The sequence below is a fragment of the Enhydra lutris genome, unplaced genomic scaffold (genome assembly GCF_002288905.1).
Source record: "Enhydra lutris kenyoni isolate GAN:26980312 unplaced genomic scaffold, ASM228890v2 scaffoldscaffold8, whole genome shotgun sequence".
In the NCBI taxonomy this organism is placed as follows: domain Eukaryota; kingdom Metazoa; phylum Chordata; class Mammalia; order Carnivora; family Mustelidae; genus Enhydra; species Enhydra lutris.
This window is the reverse complement of record NW_019154092.1, coordinates 37,246,433-37,258,402: the sequence shown is the minus strand read 5'-3', so window position 1 is coordinate 37,258,402 and position 11,970 is coordinate 37,246,433. Positions and strand designations below refer to the sequence as shown.

The 11,970-nt window shown below is 36.2% G+C and overlaps 1 pseudogene; it reads left to right on the top strand.

The window, feature by feature from the left end:
* The first annotated feature begins 351 nt into the window (after positions 1–351).
* LOC111142416 overlaps positions 352–11,970 on the top strand; it is a 122,623-nt pseudogene continuing 111,004 nt past the window's right edge.

The following is an 11,970-nucleotide window of genomic DNA, read 5'->3' as shown; positions in this document are numbered from 1 at the left end:
GAGACTGTTTTCTCTTGTGCGAGCCTCCACTGCTGCCCTGGGGACCGACCGCCTCAGCTGCAGCCACATAGCTGCCCAACGAGTCATCATCTGAGGGGACCACTGGCTTAACCCCGGGGGCATGAAGGACCCAGGACGCATAAAGCTAACAGCTGGTCACGGGAGCTGGAGAGCTGGAGGAGGCCCTGGAGGGGATAAGACTGGCTGACCGGGAATTTGGAATCCTGCAGCTAGGGGATCCTCACCCTCTCCCGAATTCGTAATATGTAACCCGCCGGCAGCCTCCACTCGGGAAACATCTTCCAGTGTGCAGCCGTGAACTGGCACGTGGCACTGAGACTGTCTGAGCGCATGCGCATCGGTGTCCACTTCCGTCCTCATTTAAGCCCGTCAGGCCCTACAGTGAGAAAGCGCGTGATCCTGCAGCGAACTTGCGCCTCCTCGGTGAGTTCCCTGCTCCTAAAACCTGCAAATTCTCCGAGGCCGCAGAACCTACTCCTCTCCAGTCCCTCCAAGCCCTCTAGGCGTGGGGCCAGAACCAGTACTAGAAGGGCAGGCGCGCTAGAGTTGGTTACTTGTGGGAAAGTGACTAGGAACTCTGTGGTGAATAAGGGTTGATTGGTAAAGTTTGTTACACAAATCAGAGTTGTTCTCCTTTTCCTGATGGGGAGAAGAAATACTTTGATAAATGCATTTCTGTAACCTTGACAAAGGTTTTAAGCCAAAAGGAGGGCGGGAAGTTCTTCCAATGTCTGCTGTTTCTCAGTTGCTTTCAGCTCAAAGTAATTCTGACCCCTTCAAGCTCTTCCCGTTATTAGAAACCTCTTTCCTGTCTTCTCCCATGGGTAATCACTAACCTGACTTTCATCCTCATTGTTTTGTTTCAACTGGTTTTGAAATGTGTATAAATGGAAACATACAATCTACATGCTTTTGTGGCTAGATTTTTCTCTTAGTATTATATTTTATTATGTTTGTGATAATTACATCCATGTTAATGGATGTAGTTGTAGACCAGCCATTCTCATTGGCTTCATACGGGTCTGTTTTATAAGAGTACCACAACCTATTTATGAAGTCTAACACTTAATAGGTATTAGATAGTTTACTGTATAGGAATATGAAAATTATTGTATATGTCATTTGATAAATATGTATGTATTTGTTAAGTATGTACTCAGGCGTGAGGAATTGTTGAATCAAAAGATATGAGTATAAACAACTTTAGTAGATAGTGCCAAGTGGATGCAACATATGAGATCTGAATGTTCTATATTCTTATAAACAGTTGGTATTTTCTTCATTAGTAAAATTTTATTTATTATGGTAGGTGTGTAGTGGTCTTGCAGTGTATCCTTGATTTGAATTTCCTGTCTCAATGATGATGAACTTCTTTTCATAGGTTTGTTTACTATTTGGATATCCTCTTTTGTAAAGTTCAGCCCTTTTGATCATTTTTTTAAATTTTATTTTGTAAAGATTTTATTTATTTATTTGACAGAGAGACACACAGTGAAAGAGGGAACACAAGCAGGGGAAGTGGGAGAGGGAGAAGCAGGCTTCCCATTGAGCAGGGAGCCTGATGCGGGGCTGAATCCCAGGACTCTCAACGACTGAGCCACCCAGGTGCCCCCCTTTTGCCCTTTTTGCTATTAGGTTGTCTGTTACTGAATTTGAGAGTTCTTTGTATGTTATGAAAATGAATCCTTTGTAGATAGATGCATTACAAATGTCTTCTCTTACATTGTGGCTTGAATTTTTACACTCTTCCTGGCATATGTTAATTTAAAGATAAATTTAATCTTATGGTTTTATTTATTTGTGAGAGAGAGAGAGCACATTCCTGCACAAGCAGGGGGAGCATCAGGCAGAGGGAGAAGCAGGCTCCCCGCTGAGCAAGGAGCCCAATATGGCATTTGATCCTAGAACCCTGGGATCAAGACCTGAGTGGAAGGCAGATGCTAACTGACTGAGCCACCCAGGAGTCCCAGAAAAGTTTATTTTTAAGGTAGTTCAATTTATGATTTTTTTCTTTATGTCTACTGTGTTTTTTGTCTTGTTTAGAAATCTGCCTATAGCTCGGGGCCATGAATGTTTTCATCTTTTACTGGTCTCTAGAAGTTTTTACTTTTTTCTTTTTTTTTAATAGCAGCTTTACCAAATAAAATTCACAGACCGTACAATCCACCCATTTAATGGTTTATGGTACGATTAAGATTAGGTTTTTTTTGTTTGTTTGTTTGTTTGTTTTTGTTTTTTGTTTTTTTTACATTTAAGGGTTCATTTACATTTAGTGTTTTTTAGTGTATTCACAGATATGGGCAACCATGACTACAATCCATTTTAGAACTTTTTTTACCACTTCAGAAAGAAATCCCCTTCACTTGAGCTATTGCTCTTCTAATTCTCAATCTCCTCAGGCCCTAAGCAACCCCTAATTTTCTTTAAGACTTTATAGATTTGCCCTGTTTGGACATTTAATAAAAATGGAATCAAGTAATATATGTAATTTGTTACTGACTTGTTTAGCATAAAGTTTGCAAGGTTCATTATGTTGTAGCATGTATCAAACTTTTTTTTATGACAGTAATATTCAATTAATATTCAAATATATATATCTCCATTCCATTATTTGGTGGACATTTAAGAGTTTTTACTTTATCATTTTACCTTTTTATATTTATATTTACTATTCACCTATAATAGAATTAGGTGGTAATTCAAAATATAAATTCAATAGTCATTTTCCTTATGGATACTGAATTGACACAGTACCATTTATTGAAAAGGCCATTTCCCTCACTGTATCAGCGTGTGTGTGTGTGTGTGTGTGTGTGTGTGTGTGTGTTTTCACAATAGTTTTTCTTTTTAATCATGCATCAGGTCTTTGTATATGTGTGAGTTTCTGGCTTCTGTATTCTGATCTATTTGCATATCTGACTTTGCTTACACCAAGTCCACAGGACAATAAATCTCTGATAGCAGAAATCTTTTCGTTTTTGTTTTTTTTTTTTCCTTCTTCAGATTGCCTAGACTTTTTTATCCTTTACATGTCCATAGAAAAATTTTGGGTCAGCTTATCAATTTTGTTAAATAGGTGATGGTGATTAAGAAGTACATTTGAGATGAGCACCGGGTGTTATATGTAAGTGTTTAATCACTAAATCGAACACCTGCAACTAGTATTACACTGTATGTTAACTAACTGGAATTTTAATGAAAATTTTTAAAAATGGCTAGGTTTTGATTAGAATTGAAATATATAGATAACATATATACTTTGTGAAAAAATACCTTTACATTTTTATTGAGTCTTCCATTTCAAACTGTTTGCAATGTGTATCTCTCCATTTACTTAGACCTTCTTAATATTTTTCAATAGTAAGTTATGGTTTTCTTTGGAGAAATCTTGCAACTATTTTAGAGTTATTTGATGTTCTTTGAAGGTGATGTAAATAACTTTTTTTTTTTTGAAGCACATCTGAATTTGCTAGGAATTGTGACCTACTCATTTTTTAAATTTCTGCAGCTAGTATAAGTCCTGGCACATGATAGGTGCTAACTCAGTATCTATGGAATGAAGAAATAGATTAATGATGTCTAACTACCATGAAGCCTTAAACTCTTACCGAAGCCCTTATCTGCTATCTTCCTATAAACTCCCCCTAAATATTCATCACAACTACCATAAGTTGAACTACCTTTGGCATATTCTCCATTTCCTAAATATTATTTATCTTTACAGCAAATCAAGCACAGTTTCCTTTGGTGTCAGTATTATTCATCATAGAACCCATATAGTGTAATTCCCTATTTGAAAGATTTCAACATAGGTTTGTTAATTATTTAAGAAGGTAATAGAGAGGGGCGCCTGGGTGGCTCAGTGGGTTAAAGCCTCTGCCTTCAGCTCGGGTCATGATCCCAGGGTCCTGGGATCGAGCCCCGCATCGGGCTCTCTGCTCGGCAGGGAGCCTGCTTCCCTTCATCTCTCTGCCTTGCCTCTCTGCCTACCTGTGATCTCTGTCTGTCAAATAAATAAATAAATAAATCTTAAAAAAAAACTATATAAAAAAAAGAAGGTAATAGAGAAGCTGAAAATAAGAGAGACTTGGTGATCTGTGAAATTCAAATAGTGATTTTTTTTTCTCTGCATATCCATCCTCTTCCTGCTGTCACTATTCTTAGTTCCAGCTCTCTCACTCTGCCTCCCAGATGAACAATGCTCTTGAGTCAGTCTAATCCCTCCAACAGAGCTCTGTGCTTCAAATAGGTCCCATTGTCTTATTTCCAACATGTCTTGCTGAGAGGCAGCAAGCTGTGATGGAGAATCAACTTTAGTGTAAGCAGACTTTCTTCCAATGTTTTGGGCATTACTTATCTTCTGGAGGCTCTGTTTTCTATTTCTATCTGGAAAATGTAAAACACTTATAAAATGCACTGAATTAATTTAAGTGTCTTCATGGTACTCATGAAAAAATGGCAAAAGATTTTCAAACTAAGGTACTTTTGGCTGATATTAGCCTTCTGTTTTATTTTAATTACAGTGTATCTAACAGAGTTACATTAGTTTCAGATGTAAGCTATAGTGATTCAGCAATTCTATACATTACTCAGTGCTCATCATGATAAGTGTACTCTTAATCTTCTTCACCCATTTCACTCATTATCCCCACCTACCTCCTCTCTGGTAACCATCAGTTTGTTCTCTATAGTTAAGAATGTGTTCTTTTGGAGCACCTGGGTGGCTCAGTGGATTAAGCCTCTGCCTTTGGCTCAGGTCATGGTCTCAGGGTCCTGTGGTCAAGCCCGACATCAGGCTCTCTGCTCAGGAGGGAGCCTGCTTCCCACTCTCTCTGCCTTCCTACTTGTGATCTCTCTCTCTGTGTCAAATAAATAAATAAAATCTTAAAAAAAAAAGAAGAGTGTGTTCTTTTGTTTGACTTTTTCCCCCTCTGTCATTTCTTTTGTTTCTTAAATCCACGTATGAGTGAAATCATATGGTATTTATCTTTCTCTGACTGACTCATTTCACTTAACATTATACTCTGTAGCTCCATCCATGTTGTTACAAATGGCAAGACTCTATTACTTTTTATAACCAGTATTCCATTTTGATATGTGTTATGTGGTATGCATATATTTTTTTCATGGTAGTGTTTTTGTTTTCTTTGGGTAAATACCCAGTAGTGGAATTGTTGGCTCACATGGTAATCCTCTTTTAAGTTTTTGAGGAACCTCCGTACTGTTTTCTGCAGAGGCTGCACTAGTTTATATTCCCACCAATACTGCACAAGAGTTCCTTTTTCTCAATGTCCTCACCAATACCTCTTTTTTCTTGTGTTCTTTTATTTATTTTAGTCATTCTGACAGGTTTGAGGTGATATCTCCTTGTGGTTTTGATTTGTACTTCCATGATGATGAGTGGTGTTGAGCATGTTTTCATGTGTCAGTTGGCCATCTGTGTGTCTTCTTTGGAGAAATGTCTGTCAATGTCTTTTGCCCATTGATAATTAGCTTTCTTAAATTAGTATTAGATACTTGTTGTCATCAGAGGAGTATAGTGCAGAGATATTAAATCATAAAAACTTTCATTTCATAGGTTACTTCTTATTCTGCCTGTGCATAACACCTTTGCTATACATTTTTCACTGTCCCCAAAAGATTGTATGCAACCTGATAATAACTGAGAATATTCTAAAAGGCATTTATTTCTATATACCAGAGTTTGCTTATGCTTTCTACTTGGATTATGGATAGGTTTCCTGATTTAGGTAATAAAAAATATAGGACACAGTCAAATTTGAATTTTGGATAAATAAGTAATAATATTTGAGGATAAGTACATTCCAAATATACATTCTACTAAAAATATTGCTTCATACCAAATTTATGTACACTAAAAATTATGTCTCATTCAGTATTGGAGACATCCTAAAAATTTATCCCTTGCTTATCTGATACTCGAATTTAATTGGACAACCTGTATTTTATTGGTAACCATAACTGATCTTTCAAACAGTCTGTTTGGAAAATTCCTTGGCTTTCTTTCTTTCTTTTTTTTTTTTTTTAAGATTTTATTTATTTATATGACAGAGAGATCACAAGTAGGCAGAGAGGCAGGCAGAGAGAGAGAGGGAAGCAGGCTCCCCACTGAGCAGAGAGCCCAATGTGGGGCTCAATCCCAGGACCCTGAGCCGAAGGCAGAGGCTTAACCCACTGAGCCACCCAGGTGCCCCTTCCTTGGCTTTCTTTAAGACACTCTCTGTAGAGAGAGATTTCATGAGGTTTAACAGGAATTGTAGAAACAATTGAAAGAGAAATGACTGCCTCCCATGTCTGTGACCAAACACCAACTGAATTCACATACTTATAGATGACAGTGCTCCTTATCTTTTTTTTTTTTTTTTTGATTTAATAAACTTTTATTGGCATCTTAGCCCACCATTCCTGCAAGGTACTTGGTATCTTACCTTCTCTTATGGATTTGCTCTCAAATTTATCTTTTATCCTTATTGTCCTTTTTTTTTTTTTTCTATTCTACTGAATTATTTCCATTCTCAAAAGAATGGAAATTTCTTCCTTCATCCATTTCTTCCTTCATCTATCACTTTAATTATAAAAAAGAAAATTTCAAAAGACTATGCATAATAGTAATCTCTCTTTTTTTTTTTTTAAATAGTAATCTCTTTTTACTCATCTTCCACACTTTCCTCAGTTTACTACAGAAAGAATTATCCCTTTTTTTTTTGGTGGATCTGGCATGAAGTCATGCTTTGTCAGTAGAGGGTGTGGAAGGGACAGAGTAGGAAGTAAAGTCTTCTCTCCTGGTTCCAGTGTACTTTGTTCCTATATAGCCTACTAACCCAAAACAGCTTAAGATAAACTTAAGTTAGTTTGTAAAAAGTATACATTGTGAAATAGCAAAATTCGTTTGAAAAAGAAAAACATCACAGAAGCAAACAATTAAAAAGGAAAACAAACTACTACATTACCATAATCTAAGAGATAATTTTAATTATTTGGATTATAGAGCCTTACAAAAAATCTTAAGCATAAATAAGTATGGCATTAAAATACAGGATATCTTTTTATGATATTTTATAACATGATTTTTTTACTGCCTTATGAAGTAATCTCATTAATATGCCTGTACAATAGTATGCTGTTGATATTACTGCCTGCTTAGTCTCTCAATAGCTGAATTGTCATAATTTATTAAAGTAATTCTTTTCAACTGGCTTCTTCAATGACTACACAATTTTATTTAAATATTGGTTTCAAGAAAACAAAATATATGTTAAAAGAACACTAGTTTTAGAACCCACTTTTCATGGTTTTGTTTCTTTTACAGAATTTTGTTATTTCTGTAAAAATGGATGCCAATAGGTTAATTAGATAATTAACCTGTTGGTTGGTTAGCAAAAGTACCCATTTATATAATTATGTTCTGTAACTTTTATTAGTAATTCCAAAGATGAACGTATTAAATAATATGTTGACCCAGTAGGTCTTTTAGATGCTTCTTCTTTCTTCAGTCACACCATAGAATTCACATAGAAGCTAGCTTTTCTCATTTTGTATGACATGGTCACTGAGTAGGTCCATCTTTTAAAAATAATTGATTATATAATACCATATATTTTTTAAGATTTTATTTATTTGAGAGAGAGAGACAGAGTGAGAGAGAGAGAGTATACAAGCGGGGTGAGACAGAGGGAGAAACAGACTCTCTGCTGAAGGGAGTCTGATATAGGGCTTGATCAAGGACTGCAGGATCATAACCTGGGCCGAAGGCAGATACTTAAACAACTGAGCCACCCAGGTGCCCCTATAATACCATATTTTTAAAAGTATCTCCCTCATATAACAGAGTAGTTAAATAGAATTCAATGATGGCTTAGGGCAGAAGCTGGTAAACTACATTCCACCAATGGCCTGCTTTTTTAAAATAAAGTTTTATTGGTTCACAACCAGAGCAGTTTACGTTGTCTGTGGCTCTTCTCACAGTGGAGTTTAGTAGTTTCCACAGAGAGTCTCTGGCCCACAAAGTCTAAGATATATTCTATCTAGTCCTTACAGAAGACATGATCCCTGGTCAGGGGTGATAACTTGATGATTCCCACAAAACCAGCTGGAAAAGAAATTTCAGTCAGTTTGTTGACCTGAATCCATCAATAAATATGTATGTATTGAACCTCTACTTTGATTTCAACATTGTTAGAGATAAAATTGAGGGATAATATGGATGACCTACATTCATAGGAAATTTATAATTAAGTAGGGGAGACAAAATATCCACTCAAATAGAATGGCATGGGAATATATAACTGAGTGTTTAGTGTAGGTAATACATTTTTATAACTCTTATTATTTACATATGGCACTGAATACTTCCCGTAATTGCTAGGTAATACTTCATGACGTATGTTGGCTGACTGATTGAAGCCATCTACAACTATTTTAGGTTGCTCCCTCAGTTCCACTTCCTCTGAGCTAAGATGTCTTCTCATTTCTGATATGGGCATGAAGTCCATAAACTAGTTCCCTTAAACTAAGTTTAAGTTCTTGGTAAGTGACACACACACTAAATTTTGTCAATAACCAGGATGTTCCTACAGAGCAGTGAATTTTGCTAGCTCTGAACAATGGATAAATGACTCATCTAGTCTGTTTAAATGACCTGTTTGCTGTTATCTGTGCACAGTAATTTACTGAAGGAAATTGGATTTTGCTGGCTTATACTTCCTGCTTTGTTCAGTTTGTGCTTTTTCCCTCATCTATTCTGACTCATAAATGAGTTAATCTTACTTCAACATGATGCTTTTAAAGTCTAATACTTTGTGAGGAACTTTTTTCCTAATGATACTCATAAAACTAAAATGAATAACTTGCTGTTGAGAATATTCTCATAAGACTGAAGATTAAGATGGATAAAATGTTAAGAAAATATTTCTAGAAATATTCTACAATTCAGAAGAGCTGAACTTATATAATATCACTTTTAATTAATTTAATTTCAATAAAGTGAAATAGAATATGAACATAGGAAGTATCTAAGTTTTAGGTGAATGAAACCTCTCTAGTCGTGAAAAGCCAGAACAGATATTTATATTAACTTGCTGCCCTTTGTAACTAAGTATTTGAACAAAAGCAGCTTCTCCAATCAAACTCTGACACTGAATTTAATCAATCAGTTGACCAGTAAGTATTTGCTGAACATGAGCTTAGTCTACAACATTAACCCTTATACTCTAAAATTCTGGGAACCATAATCATTTTGATTTTTTTAAAAAAAATAAAATTTATTTTGGAAACAACATATGTAGATGGAAAAGTAGTGAAACATTGAAGAATATTGGGATATTTCAAGGGTCTAGTCCACCACTAAATACATGTGAAAAGCTAAATAAATTACTTGTAGTTGTAAATACAAATTTGTGATTTATAATCTTCCAATGTACCTAGATCCAGAGAATTTATAAAATAGACTTGGAGATAATTTAAGAAACTGTCAGTGGGCTTATGGATTTTCAGCTTATTGTTTCAGAATGGAAAGACTTTGAGAAGGATAATGTTGAGGCTAGCTTTCTAGGAGAAACATGACCAAAGGCATATAAAGAAAATGGGTAAGCATATGAGAAAAAAGCTGATGTGCTTGTATGTTAATCAATAGGAAAATTGAAGCCAGATTTTTGTGGATACTCAGAAACCAAGAAAAAAATTGGATTGACACTATGAGCAACAATTAGCTTTTGCAAATTCTTAAAAAATTGGCTAGCTATAATGTATTTTGTTTACAATGAGAATTATCCCATAGAATCAAGACTTATAATGGGTTTCTAAATCTGGGCCAGGATTTATTTTGTTTGATGATTGACTAATATAAGCATGGGGTTTTCTTTGTCAATTATAATGTGGTGGTAATTTATTAACTATCTTAATAACTAGCTTTGACTGTCTTCAACTTAAAACTGTGAAAACTATATTCATTAAACTTGGCTAGAAAAACCTTTTGTGACCCCGTCTATCCCATTTTTAAACTTAAAGCCAAATTGCTCTTTTGGATTGTACTAAATGAGCCTAATATCTAAATTTTTCACAAGTTCATCCTCTTCTATGTGCATTAGCATCCCAAAGAGAGTTTGTAGTAATGGTTATCTTGTTCATATACAAGGAAACATGTAGCAAGTTGATTGCCATTCTTTGGCTCAATTGAGATAGTTTTTGTTTGTTTGCTTGTTCCCTTAAAAACAATTATCCTCATAAATTCCCTTCAAGTATTTTTTGTTTGAAATTGTTATATAATACCACTGATTCTGGGCTGTCTAGGTAGCTCAGTTGGTTAAGTGTCTGCCTCCAGCTCAAGTCATAATCTCAGGGTATTGGCATTGAACCCTCTATGCTGGGGTTCATTGCTTAGCTAGAAGTCAACTTCTGCCTCACCCTCTTCCCCCTCCATTCATGTGTGTGCCCTATCCCCCTCATATAAACAAAATCTTTAAAAAAAAAGACCACTAATTCTACTTCCAGCAAAACCACAAATAAACCACAACAAAAGAGGTTGATTATCTAGATAGAGATATAGATATAAAAATGCTAAAAGTAATATGAAGTATATCCAAATATACAGAAAAGATAATAATAATAAAAAATATTTTATAAAAAATATAAAGATAATAAGCAGTTAATTTAAGGTAAGCTAGTAAAGTTTTTAAGAGGAAGATGCTTAGGAACTCAGTGAAGTTACAAAGGACACAGGTCAGCAAAATTTCTTTGTTGAAATGCTACTTCAAAGGTAGATTTAGGAGAACTAGTAGGATTTAAGGGTGTTCCGGATGAAAATTAAAAGACCTCTAGGAACAGCAGTTTAGGAGCAGAATTCTAGTTTATAGAATCAAGGGAACTTCAGGCAGAAGTGTAGTTTGGCCTCTTTAAGAACTCAATAAACCCCACATCAATGTCTTCTTCCCCTTTAATCAAAAAATGTATCTCTTATGAGGGCACCTGGGTAACTCAGTGGGTTAAGCATCTGCCTTCAGCTCAGGTCATGATTCCAGGGCCCTGGGATCAAGTCCCACATCGGGCTCCCTGCTCAGTGGGGAACCTGCTTCTCCCTCTGTGCACCTCCCCACTCCGCATGATCGATCTCTCTCGAAAAAGAAATAGAAAAAGATGTGTTGGGGGGCGCCTGGGTGGCTCAGTGGGTTAAGCCGCTGCCTTCGGCTCAGGTCATGATCCCAGGTCCTGGGATTTCTGCTCAGCAGGGAGCCTGCTTCCTCCTCTCTCTCTGCCTGCCTCTCTGCCTACTTGTGATTTCTCTCTGTCAAATAAATAAATAAAATCTTAAAAAAAAAAAAAAAAAAAAGATGTGTTGGGACACCTGAGTGGCTCAGTTGGTTAAGCGACTGCCTTCAGCTCAGGTCATGATCCAGGAGTCCCAGGATTGAGTCCTGCAGGGAGCCCACTTCTTGAGGGCTCCTTCTTGAGCCCACTTCTCCCTCTGACCCTTCCACTTTTCATGCACTCTCTCTCTCTCTCATTCTCTCTCTCTCAAATAAATAAATAAAATCTTTAAAAAAAAAAAAAAAGATGTGTCTCTTACTTCTTCAGAGAGACTGAAGTTTTTGGGTGTGACCTGGCTTACCTTCTCAATAACTTTCAACCTACAACCTCAAAACCATCTATTCTCTCTAATCTGTTCTTCCCTCTCCCTCCCCACCCAATCTCTCTCTTTCTCTCTCTCTCTCACACACATATACACACACGAATTATTTCTTCCACTATAAGAAATTTAGGTGCAACTTCTATTCATAATCAGCCTTTCCATCTTTGTTCTTAAATCAGTGCCTTTTGTATTTTCTATTACCTTATTCTATTGGTTGTCCCCACTCCCATTAAATTGGTGCTCTTATATTTAAACCGTTCCAGTCCTGAAAATAGTTTCCTAGGACAAGTGTCCCTCCAGTACCT